We start from the raw sequence: 14,156 nt of genomic DNA on the forward strand, positions 1-14,156 counted from the left end.
AATGAACATCACGAGGGGAGGAATAAACAGAGAGCAAATACCGAAGTTAAGAAGAAGAAGAAGAAGAAGAAGAAGAAGAGGAAGAAAAAGAAAGTAAGCTGGTGCAGGAACAGGAGCTTTCTCTGCATGAACAGTGGGGTCTTCATCAGTAAGCAGTTCTGTAAATTGCTGAGGATGTTCAGGTTAATGACGGTATGTGTAGGGAGAAACCTGCCAGGCACTGCTAGGAGCTGATGCTGGGATTTGATTGACATTGCCCCCCCCCCCCCCGAGAGCCGGTTGTTTTGGTGTTTGGTGTGTTTTGGTCTAGTGGCTGGAGGCCTTGAGAGTTACTGGGCTGGTAGGCTAGGCCAGTAGTTCTTTCCACAACTGCTGTAGTGTCCTCTAATAAGTCACTTCCTTATAGACACCGTCGGAGGTTTCAATAGTTCAGTATGTTTTAATAACTTAGGAGTTGTCACAGAAATATAAATGATAAAGTTAACGATGCAACTAAAACAAATAGATGCAACTAAAACAAATAGATGCAACTAAAACAAATGCAATTGAAAAACCATATGCCTGCTAGGGTCTCCAAAGCTCCAATTTTCCACACGACAGGTTCCACCAAAACAATGCCCAATGCCCTTGTCAAGTAGTTATTCACCTCTTAATGAAACTTAACCCTCTGTGCTCCATACTAACCAATCATTCTAGGTGTCAATAACTAGTTCTGCCAGCAGGGTCATAGGCTCAGTCTACAGATCAAAGAAAATCTAACTAAAGTACAAATGGCTCCTACACACGGCCCCCTTATTGCTACCGGTTTACAGGTACAATAACAAATAAACAACAATATGGAGCCATATTAACCCATTTCAACATCATTACAAATATCAGTACACACCACCCTACACACCACCTCTACACACAACCCTACACCATCTCTACACACCCTACACCACCTCTACACACCACCCTTCACCACCCTACACCACCTCTACACACCACCCTACACCACCCTACACCACCTCTACACACCACCTCTACACACCACCCTACACCACCCTACACCACCTCTACACACCACCCTACACCACCCTACACCACCTCTACACACCACCCTACACCACCCTACACCACCTCTACACACCACTCTACACACCACCCTACACCACCTCTACACACCACCTCTACACACCACCCTACACCACCTCTACACACCACCTCTACACACCACCCTACACCACCTCTACACACCACCCCTAGGAAATGGGCGTGTGTTATCACTGTAAATATTCACACTGTGTGCATTGTCTTGGCGGATGACGTCCTAAATGCTCACCCACAGATTGTCCAGTCGCCACATTCAGAGTGAGAGTCATTGAGACATTGGGGCTTTCTGGAAACAATATTTTGTTTTTATCAAGCGGCATTTGTGTGTGGACTTCCAAGCATTACCACCCTTAGTTTTTACTTTATTATTTTTCTTTGTTCTTCCTTTTTTATTTTTCAATTCTCTAATACATACTCTAATAGAGTAATTTATGACTACTCTACTCAAATATACTTTGTGTCACCTTTTGCCTGAGACAGGGCGTGACACACACACGCACATTCATTTCCGCTTCTCGGCTGTTTGACCAGAGGAACAGGTTTTCCACTCAGCACACACACTTTATCCCGTTCGTCTCACTTCCAATATTACTCGATCAAAGCAGAGTAGTTGTGTGTTCCTTCTCCCTCCGAGACCACTTTTCTCCAAAGAAGATTCTTAGAAGCAGAGGAAGCACAACTTCACTCCCATAGCTGAAACACTAGACTGAGGTAAGACCTACTTTTTGATGAGCAGAAATGATTTATATAAAAACATTTTATGTACAATCTATGAGCCAAAGTAAACATGTGTCACTGTATAAGGGCAGTAGAAATACACTGCTGGGAGCTGATGTTGGGTTTGATTGAAAGTTGCCCCCCGAGAGCCGGTTGTTTTGGTGTTTGGTGTGTTTTGGTGGAAGCTTTGAGAGTTACTGGGCCGGTAGGATAGGCCAGTAGTTCTTCACACACAGCTGCACTGTAGTGCTTTTGGATTGGTCGTTGGATTTTGGATTATCGTCGTCGTTTGTTTTATATTACCATTTAACTGACTGTACATTACATCTTTTGTTTCTCTTCACAACACTGACATTCACCCCACGTTTGCTATAATTAATAGATAAATATATAACTGTAACCATTAATAAATAACTTATATTATTATTATTATAAATTCTGCGTGGCCTCCCCTTTATGTTTCATGCCTGTGAGCCGGACACGTTACATTATGCATAGATTGAGAAAGTGTTGATGTCCACAAGGAAAGTGTTCTTGTGCTGCAAGTGTGGATAGTGCAAAGTTCTTCTGTGTGTGTGTGTGTGTGTGTGTGTGTGTGTGGATAGTGCAAAGATATATAAGTTGTTCAGTCTGTGCAAGGGGCTAGTATAGCCAGTAGAGGGATGGACAGTGGGATGGTATATGAAGAGATGAGATGAAAAGAGAAGGGTAGAATGAGGTAGACTCATGCAGAGAAGTCCATCTCTCTCCCCCTCCCCTTCTGCATGGAGTTATAAAGCTGAATGGCCCTGGGGACAAAGGGCTTCCTCAGCCTTTCCGATGAGCATAACAGTGACAGGAGTGTGCCACTGAATATGCTCTTCTGTCTGTTGAGAGTTTTAATTTCCCAAAATCAGCTCACCAATAAAAGACAGTCTTGAATTCAAAGTGATCACAACTTTTAATGTGGACGGAAGGGCTAAACGGAGTAATATTTATGAGTTTCTATATTTACCTGGGTTAGTTTGCTGTAACCTCGTGAACCAAAAGCTCTAATTTTAATTTTAGCTCATCATCCATGGTGGAACACGTAGGCTCTTTCTTCCCTATTTTAGCGGAGCGCTAAATAACACTAATGGGCGGTGTTAAGCGCAGATGACGCGACGATGTTCTTGTTTGATAAATAGGATGCAAAATACCGTGCGTTATTTGCGGTTTGGCAAAGGCGCAGATTAAGCTGCGGTCGCAATGTTAGTAAATCAAAGTCTCACTTGCTCGTCTCATCAGTTTTCACTTGCAGAGTCAGTATCACTTTCAGACTCTCTGTTTTTCATGAGCCCGAGGTACAATTGTAATGCCTGTAGAACAAATAGCCTTGCAGTGAGTGCCGTTTCAAAATAAGTGTCACAGTGTCAATTTCCAAAATTCTTATGTTCATGCCCCCCTTGACATCTAACAATCGCGAATATGATTCTGTGCTGGGCTACTGTTGAGTCTGCTTCAGCCTGCTCAGTGGACATGTTACTAAATCAACCATTACTCACTCACCGTGTACCATCTGTTTAAATACTTCCTTTATGAAACTGCATCTATTTCAAAACCAACAGTCAGCACGGTAACTCTTCTACCACCCTTATACTAATAATGTTTATATTGACAAATCAGCAAAATAACTTTCTTAGCACTTTTTATAGTGGTGATATACTGTATCTACCAGCAAATTAGCACAAGAGTTCAGATAACACTTCTTATTATGAAAATATTTATCCTAATACTTATATTATATTCATACCGAATATGTCTCAGCAAGTGCCTTACTCAACCACCTCTTTTCTCTGGGGACCGCCCCCACGGAGACGATCTCTTGACACGTGGCGCTGCACAAAACTATCTTTGCTTCGACACACCTCGTGTGACACTTGACACTTCTATAGTATAGATATGATAATAATTCCACTGTGGTGCGTGCATACATTGAAATACACATTTCGCAATTTCTTATTTTTTCTGACCAGATGATCTCACACACACACACATACACCGGCATTCACTTGCATATTGTGCAATCGCTTTCTTCTCTTTTTCCTTTCTTACACACACACACACAACAGCATTCACTTGCATATTGCGCAATCACTTTCTTCTCTTTTTTTTTCTTTCTCACACACACAGACACACACTCGCGCGCGCTTATCTCTTTCGGAGATATTCTCACATACAGTCTTGTGAGATACATGTACCTGCATATAATTTTTACACAACAAGATGCAGTTTTTTAACACAATAAAATCCCTTTGCACACTTTACGTCTCTTAGCCCAACGGCTATTCCTCTCCAGGGGAACGGACGCACACGTGACCACACAATAAAACACTGCCTCCACTCCAGAGACATTTTTAGCCCACTACAAAACACACAATATATTACTCTGACAGTTCATTACATTCACTTCTCGTTTCTTATGCCTTCTAACTTAGTTATTTTTCAGAGGACTGTTTTTATAAAAACAAATGTCTCTCCCCTCAGTTTCTAACAGGGCTAAAGTGACAACTGCTATGAGCAAAAGTTGCTCACCTTTTTAAATAGTACCTCAGCTGTCCCACCAGTCCAGTCAGTCCCCAGAGGACCAGATGACCCTCAAAAACGTCCTTTTTCCAATCGCGTCGGGCCTGTCACCAAATATGTTGTGGAAAATTCTAAGAGTTCTCAAGACACTTTTCAAGGCAAACAGGTATGAATATACTGAACGGTTTAATTCAGGGAAGTCAACTACTGCTGAGCTGGTCCATGGAGCATCTCAAACACTAAGCATATGGCAAGAAGATATAAGCAAGAGCAAATAAATCATCACATCATCAGCAAAAAGGCTTATAATATGTTTTTCGTTGTGTATCTGTACTCCACCTAATAAGGAATCTTGTCTGATCATTTGAGCTAAAGGTTCAATGTATATGGCAAATACGACGGGACTTAAGCAGCATCCTTGTCTAGTACCTCTTTCTAAAGTGAATTTATCTGAAAGAGAGCCATTTAATTTTATTCTTGTAGTCGGGTTGTTATAAATAGCTTTAATGCACTGTATTGTCTTCTGTTTGAAACCAAATTATTCCAGTGTCATGTATAGGTAACCCCAGGTAACCATATCAAATGCTTTTTCCGCATCTAGACTAATCAATGCTGTTGGTGTTTTGTGTTTTTGAATTTTATTTATAATGTAGCCCTAGAGTCAATTCCCTGTTAAGACTCGGCTGTTAAAAACACAGGAGTCCATAACACATTTAAAATTATTTACAAAGAATTTATTTAACCAAAATAGTCATGTATTTGAAATAATAATGATTCACTACCACAAATAAGATTGAGTTATGTTTAGGCTATTTAAACTATATTGAGGCCCTCTATAGCAAACTCAATGGATATAGGCACTAAGCCAATAATGAAAATAGCAATCTCCCTAATCAATGACCCGCATAAAAACAGCACCTCACCTTTAAAACTAAATTATCAATATGGGAGACTAATAATACGCTAAAAATAGTAACTAGCAAAACTCTTCCTAGTACCACTTACACTTTAGGGCATGTGTTCACTAGGTTTGGGTACTGAGAACCTGTACCAATATGGGACCGGTTCCAATACAACCGGTACCTACCCGGACCGAAATGCAACGCAGATTTCGGTGCTTCATTTCGGTGCCTGAGCCAATTGAACACGGTCGCTAGGCAGATTCCGTGGGGCACATGTAAAACTGCCCCAGCTGCCAATGTAAACTTTGTCCTGTGTCGCTCACGCTCATTGGTGTTTTCATAGCAACAGTCTTATGACAGTGAAGAGCAGGCAAGCACAAACAGAACTAGCCATCAACCTTTTAACAGAGAAAATACCGAAAGGTAAACGGTCAAAAGTGTGGCTGTATTTCGCACAAAATGATTAAAACATCGCGACGTGCAGCAAATGCAACAAAACAATTGCGTGAAAAGAGGGGAGAGAAGGCAAGAGTCAACGGCAGATCAGCAACCGAAGACTGAAAAATAAACGGAGATGACAGCTAAACTTAACCTACGGTAGTCTCTTAAAGGGGCAGTACACATTTTCTCGTACTCAGTGTGTTCAAGTAACAAGATTAACTATATAACAATATAGAAAAGATAGGTATAAACAAATCATAAAATGGTGAAATTTCATGAAATAAATGCAAACAAAAAAATACATTTTTGTCTCCAAAGGCAAATATGCTCATATTTTTGCAAAAGAAGTTTGAAGCTGTTTTTTGTATTTATTTATATTTATTTAAGTATACTATAAACTGTTGTTTACAGTTAATAAAATGTTCATAGTTTGAAGTTAAAAAGTTTGAAGCTGTAGTTGGAAGCGTTTTGTATGTATTTATATTTATAATATACTTTAAACAGTTAATATATTGTTCAATTTGAAGAAAAAAATTGCCTTGGCAATAAAAAAAGCCGTTCTTTAATGTCGTCAATCGTCGCTTTGTGCTTTAAAAAAAAAAAAGTATCGGTTCAGGCACCGTTTAGGCACCTATATCATTTTGAAAGTATCGGTTTAGCACCGGTATTGGAAAAAAAACAAATTATCCCTAGTGTTCACATGAAATTACAGTGACCTCTTACACACAGGGACATGCATACAAGTATAAAAGAAAATACAAAAGCTGGCATGGAAAACAACAAATAAAATAATCAGTTCAAACCCCGTTGCAGGCCTGTTAACTGTGTTCTTTTGCGCCAAATAAGGGCTACTCACGACCACCACGTTTGTGCCGCATGCACCGTTGATATTGCATCCAGTCTGTCTGCAATCCCACGTAGCTAGCCGGCAATCGGTCCTGGCAAACTAGTCCTCCCACATAGCTGAATGGAACCGCTAACGTTCCTGGTAGCTAGCAGCGCTATTCAGTGGCGTGGCTCCCACGTAGGCTGCCTCAAAGGAACCACGAGTGTCCGGGTTACTCGGGTGCTAGTTGAGCAGCACGTTTGTTTGCAAAATGACGGCGGTACACAGTAATAACACCAGTACTCTACTAGATTAGCTAGCACTAGCTATAAGTTCACAATGCTGAGCAAGCTAGCTATAAGCCAAAACAAAACATAAAATATGGTGCCTTTTTGTTGGCTGAATGAAAACAAGAAAGCCTTAAGTACACTAAAACTAAAAGTGGCTCAACCTTCGAACTACTGCTGTAGCAGGCTTCTTAATCTCAGTTTGTATCTTAACTGTAACCTCAACGCAGTCGTTATCATCTTAACTCCTGTTTCTCTGTTTCGAGGGCTCTCTCTCGTCTTTATTTCCAGATCCTGCCTCTCAACCAATAGGGAGTCACCTTTCGTGAGTGATGGACATTACCACCAACTGCTGACCATTTCACCTAACTAGCATATTAGATTGACTACACACTACACTATTTTACTATTTTAACTCATTACGGAAACTTTGTAGACATATGATTGCCAAACCATATCCTATTGCTTTATCAAAAGTTATTTAATTAGCATCTATATTCTTTAGGTTTAACATCATTAATATTATAGCACTACCATATCCTCAGGTTATACCCGGGCTTCAATAATAAGCAAGGTTATTCTAATATTGCCTTGAGTCTGACGTCCTCTAACAAAACCTGTTTGATCTTCATCTATAATATCCGGTAGTATTGTTTGAAATCTGTTTGCTAGGATGGAGGTATACATTTTATAGTCAACATTTAAGATTGATATAGGCCTATAATTTTTACATAATTCCCTACTCTTTTTTGTTTTAGGGAGTACAGTGATTATTGCTTCCTTCCATGACGGGGGGATGCGGTTTTCTTTCAGAATCCAGTTGAAAGTAGTGAGAAGAATTGGAGTGATCTCCTCCTTGAGTTTCTTATACCACTCTGGTGGAAATCCATCACTACCTGGTGTCTTCGGTTTTTTGAATTTTCCTATTGCTTTCTCAATTTCTTCTGTAGTTATGGGTGATGTTATTTGTTTATTTTGTATATCTCCTATGGTGGGTAAATCCAGTGTGTCAAAAAATGATTTAGTCTCTCCTCTGTTTATAACTGATGTTTGACTCAAGAGTTCCTTGTAATCATTTCTGAATACACTTTCAATTCCATTTGGATCGTATGTAAGCCGGTTTGATTTTGGGTCTTGTATTTTATGGACAGCTCTTTCTACTTGCTGTTTACGCAGTTTCCATGCCAACAGTTTTGCAGCTTTTGGGCCTACTTCATAGTACGTTTGTTTGAGGTATCTTGTTTTCATTTCAACTTCTTGCTGCAGCAGTAAATTTTATTGATGACGTATCTCTTTTAATTGTTGTTTTGTGTTATCCTCTGGACTTTCTTTATGTCTATGTTCTGTCATCTTAAGTTCAGTTTGAAGAGACTGATATCGTGCAATATTTGTCTTTTTGAGGCCACTGGTAATTGCTATCAGTTTGCCACGCATGACAGCCTTTAAGGCATCCTACAAAAAGATTGGAGCTGTTTCACCATTATCATTTTCCTCCAGGTAGTTCTGAATTCCTGTTTTGATTTGGTCTGTTACTGATTCATTGTTTAACAGACCTACATTTAGCCTCCACAGTGTATTTCTCTTTCTGCCCTTTAAGTAAAATATATGGCGCTGTTATCATGCAGTGGAGTTACTACCCGAAAGAATATGAACCAGATCCACCAATACACAGGCAACACACAGATGGACTAGATTTATCACAAAGGTTTATTTCAACAAGCACAAAATAAATACAGGACTGTAAAACGGTAGACAGATGTAATAGGGCAACACCGGCAGCTAATCCCCCAACTAACAGGCAAAAGCTAGAGAACCCAATTCTGCCCCCATGTATAAATATAATTGCATATAAATATCATGCAACCCACAGCAAGTTAAGTGACACAACACAGCATCAAATGGCACATCACACGATGGAGGTAAAGTACATAAAATCCACTACAATTTATAAAGGCAACAATGTCATAAGAATGCATTCCACACCAGAGGGGGGCAGGAAAGGCAATTAACCTAAGGTCAGCAGGGGGCAGTAAACTGTTCTTGATGTCCCCCAGCCCGACCAATATAAACAGTCCTGCACAATATAAAATAAGTCCGTACTGGTCGGCGACCTCTACCGACCAGTAAATAAAACAATACAAATATAGAGCACACAAAGAAGCCACCAACCCACTGGCCAATAGCCAATTAGTGTGTGCAGTCCATGGAATCCAGACCGGTGACGTCACGTTTGTGCGGAGATGGAATTGCGCAGTCTGGAGCACCGCGAACGCACCCTGGTCGTCGTAGCAGGGCAGTGGCTTGAGGATCCGCCTCCAAGCTACAATGAATGAGGAAGCACAACAAAGCAACTCAGTGCGTGGCTAGGCTATACCAAGCTGACCAGATAAACAGTGACACGGCAGGGATTTAGCAGGCTGGAACTATTACTTCCCTTTCCAAGATGAGTTGAGAGCGTAGTAAGGCAAATCATCCGTCGCTCGTCCTCACGCTCCACTTCCCAGTTGTAGCCCTTGACAGATGCCAGTCTCCCAGTCGGCGCTGCACATTACTGGAAACAACACGGAAAATCAGGGCAAAATCCGCCACTACATGACTGACTATAGAAGCGGCAAATACGGGGAATGACAATGCAGACGTTCCTTAATCAAACACTTAGCTTGCGTTGTGTTGATCACTCTCCGACGTCAGTAATTCCACTGTTGTCCCCGGCCGCTTCCATGACGTGGCTTCTCACTCGCCTGCCCAACTCCCGTCCACCTGTCAATTGCTCTTTTTGTAAAGAGAAACAACCTATCCCCATCCCGTGTTCACTCTGGCATCATTTAGTTCATTAGAGTCAATTGCCATCAGTCCATCATAAGCGAGTCTCTTCAGTCACGTTAAAGAGACTCGTCAAGAATCTCCTCCACAGTCCAAAACACATACACACAGAGCCCCCTGATGAATCATTTTCTCTAAGTGACGGCACTTGCAGAAACATAAATGTACATCTATAAAACCATACACATATACATATACATTTACATATACATATACGTATACAGGGCACTTGACACTGTGATCTGATACATCAGTCACGCCTATTTGACATTATTTGGCTTTATGTCTGTCTTCTTTTTGCATAATAATCTATTCTTGAGTATACTGAGTGTGTTGCTGAATAGTGACTGTAGTCTCTTTCTAGCGGGCGAATATCCCTCCATTCATCAAAATAGCCCATTTCCTCCCATGTTTTGTTTACCAGTCCTGACGTATTCGTCTTACCTCTATTCTTACTAGTTGTATCTAGATTATGGTCCAGCACTACATTGAAATCCCCCCCCCCCGCAGATGCACATGCCTTCCATTTGGACTGCAATAACATAAAAAAGGGATTTTAAAAAGTTTTGATCACTTTTCAGCGGTGCGTAAACATTTACCAGAGTGACCATGTTCTGATCAATTGTCCCTTTAATTATAATATACCGACCCTCTTTATCTTTTATTTCATTTAGGCATTCAAAATTGGTTGAATTTGATATGAGAATAGCTACCCCTCTTTGGCGCGTATTGTTGTGTGAGCTATAGAAGGATTTTCTGAATCCAAACCTTTTTAGTTTCTCATGTTCAGTTTACGAAAGGTGAGTCTCTTGCAGAAAACAGATCTGTGCCTTATCTTTTTTCACTTTACTCATTACTTTTGCTCTTTTAACTGGGTTTCCTAAACCATTGACATTTAAAGACATAACCTTATGTGACGACCCTCACTCTCGTGTGTATTAGTGACAGAGAATCAGACCAGGAGTTCTTCACAGTGGCTTTTATTGCCTGCATTCACAATAGAAACAATTAATCCATACATTTTTTGCTGCAAACGAGACTGCATACATCTGTCTCCAACAGAGATAGTCTAGCTCTCAAGTACGGGCTAGCAAACACTGCCTTACTAGCTAACCTCATGCGTTGCAAAGCATTCTAAATTATATGGAGATCAAAATGCACAGCTCGTTAATCTTCGTGCAAACCAAAGGACTAAATAAACCAAACAAAAAGACAGACAGCAAGCAGTTGTGCAGCCTCATATTGAACCTTAGTGAATGCAGTATAGTATTTGGGACATTTCCAGGTTTCACACAAACCATCAACATCAAAAAAACATTGGATCACAATGGTATGTGAAATACAAATTTTGTTTGAATTCACTTAATCTAAGTTAGGTTCATTTCAACTCTGTTACACTTAATTTCTTTATATGTCATTGTCATTATTATTATTATTTATCCAAATCTTAACTTTACTTCCTCTTAGGCCAACATTTGAACAGACATTAACAATACACAGCAAAGAACTTTTACAAAAAAAATCCTTTCCATTGAAAGACATAAAGTTGACTTCCAAAAGATGTCAACTTCCCTTATTATTAGGGCTGTCAACGTTAACGCGTTAATCTATGCGATTAATGCGGCCGCGATTAACGCGATAAAATATTTTAATGCAATTAACGCAACTTTAAAAAAAAAAAAAGCTTTTTTTAATGCCTTTATTTGGATAGGACATGAAGTTATGACAGGCGGAGAAGAGGTGGGGAGAGGATTGGGAAATGACATCAGGCCAGACTTGAACCTGTGTCCCCTCGGGCAATGTAGGGGGCTTGGCCTACCATTTTATGGGAGCGATGAGGGACAGGTGGGGCTTGACTAGCTTTGTTCAAAGTGGGGAATGACAGAAAAAGTTTGAGAACCACTGCGGTAGTTGAAGATGGAGAGAGCTTGTTGTGGATTGTTGGGCGGAAAGTCTCTTTTTAAGAGCCAAAATGACAGAACAATCGACAAAACTAAAGTTGTATGTAACATTTGTCAAGCTGAATTTAACTATCACCTTAATGCAAAGCAGTCCCAGGTTAGATGATCGCCAAACCACACTCCACGACTTCTCTAGGAAAGCGTGATTCCACCCATTTAGAATTGCTCTACCCGTACTAGTTGTGGTTATGGCATAGGCTACCCTTCCAGCCAACATTCCATCAATACTGAACAAATGAACCCTTGATATTCTTCATCTTAATATCCATTAGCATTTAACCTATTAATCATTTAACATTGTCATTAGCCAAGTCATTAACATCTTAGTCTCTTTCTACAATGTCCTTATCTAATCATATAACTCCTATTAACCAAAAACATCCTTGCCTAGTCGTTTTCCCCTTGACGCCTCTCGTTGGAGTCGAATTGAAATTCTCGCAACTTCTGTCTGGTCCATTTTCTTGTTTCAGCGATTCCATCCCGTCCAATGCGCTGCCAGGCTGCAGCTTTGGATGACAGGAGCCGGTCGGGTTGGGGAGGACCATTCTGACATGCTGGATTTTCCACTTCAATTTTCAATTTTTCGGTTTCTTAGCAAGCGCTCTATGAGCATGTTGAATCTGGAGGTCTCTATCAATCGATAATTCAGTGCGGAGCCACTCTTCCACAAACGACAGCATCTATCTTTTCATTTTGTTCTTGGGAGTCTTTCATTATTATCGCCAGTTTCTGGTCCATATCTTCCTTGACAATTCACTTCTCATATGACTTGTTATTTCTTCTTTGAACGTTTTTAAGTCAGCCTTTAGCTCATTCTGCATGGTAGAAATCTGTTGGCTAATGCCGTCCAAGCCAATCTAAAGTGAGTTGATTGGATCCTGGTTGCTATCTTCGGCTAGCGTGCTAGAGTTAGACTTGACTTTAATATCGTCTTTCCTTGGCTTTTCCATGGTCTTCTTGGTTTTGGGCTTCGTAGTTGTACTCATTATCCGCTCCTATTTTAATTTAGTTCTGTTCTATTATTATATCGAGTTTAGGCGGAGTTTAAAATGTTGCCTAAAAGGAGCTCACTGGTCACACAGCCATGCTCGAGGCAGCCATTACCGGAAGTCACAAGCTACATTTTTACATTTTAATTTTTAAGTGAAAGTGAAACTGTGATAGACATTTCACACGAGGGACCATTACTGGGAGAGAAAATGGCCTCCGTAGCTCTCTGAAGAGGAGTTCTCCAGTTTACTGTGAAACACTCAGTGTGTGTAAAGCCTGTCTACAGCAGGAGTGTACAGTCTGCAGGAGAAACAGCCTGTGTGTGTTTGGTGTGTTAAGATTCTTAGAAGAAAGGAATAAGGGGGAGGGGGGGGCAGTGATGATGATGATGATGATGATGATGATGATGATGATAATGGGTTAATGATCATAAGTATCATAGCGAAGGGAGGTAAATGTTACTGCAGTGTATCTTAATGGAGTTATATGGAGTTTGTCTTAGAATCTGTCCATAATGCCATAGAAGGACAGGAATAGAAAGAAGCAAGTCTACTGCATGACTCCCACTGCAGACTGAGAATGATGTTTGAGAACATGACCCAATGATCTGTGTCTGTTTCAGGAAGGCAAAATGGCAACTTGGTTTACCGACAAAGGTAAGAGATGTCTTATTGTGTGTGTGTGTGTGTGTGTGTGTGTGTGTGTGTGTGTGTGTGTATGTGTGTGCATCAGAGAGCGAGAGAAAGAAAGAGAATGAGACAGAGAGAGAGTGACAATGTACAGTGCATTAAAAAATATTTTAGACCCTTTCAGGTTTTCCCATATTTCCCACATTTACTCATTTCCTCATACTCATACTCAAGTCATCAGACCCTTAGTTATGACACTTACTATTGAGCTCTGGGGCATCCTACTGGTATCAATGGTCCTTGAGATGCTTCTACAACTTGACTGGAGTTCACCTGTGCCTAAATTAATTCATTGGACATATGAATGCACTGTATGTGTAATTTAAGTGTGTGTGTGTGTGTGTGTGTGTGTGTGTGTGTGTGTGTGTGTGTGTGTGTGTGAAAGAGTGACTGAGTATGTGTGAGTGTAATGTACGTGTTTGTGTGTGTGTGTGTGTGTGTGTGTAACAGAGTGAGTATGTAGTATTAATGAATGTCTGTGTGTGTGTGAGTGAGACAGAGAGAGTATGGACGTGTAATCTATCTATGTGTGTAAGAAAAGGGGGGAGTGAGAGAGAGAGTGTGTCAGGGAAATTAAAGTGTGTGTGTGTGTGTGTGTGTGGGAGAGAGAGAGAAAGAAAGAAAGAGTGAGAAATAGAGTGAGTATGTTGGTGTAATTGAAGAGTGTGTATGTGTGTTTGTGTGTGTGTGTATGTGTGAGAGAGAGAGAGAGTGTCAGTGAAATTTAAGTGTGTTTTCGTGTGTGTGTATGTGTGTGTGTGTGAGAGAGGGAGTATGCAGGTTTAATTTATCTATGTGTGTAAGAAAAAGAGAGAGTGAGTGTGTCTGTGTAATTTAAGTGTGTGTGTGTGTGAGAGAAAGAAAGAAAGACTGTGAGAAAT

The sequence above is a fragment of the Clupea harengus genome, unplaced genomic scaffold, assembly GCF_900700415.2.
Source record: "Clupea harengus unplaced genomic scaffold, Ch_v2.0.2, whole genome shotgun sequence".
Classification (NCBI taxonomy): domain Eukaryota; kingdom Metazoa; phylum Chordata; class Actinopteri; order Clupeiformes; family Clupeidae; genus Clupea; species Clupea harengus.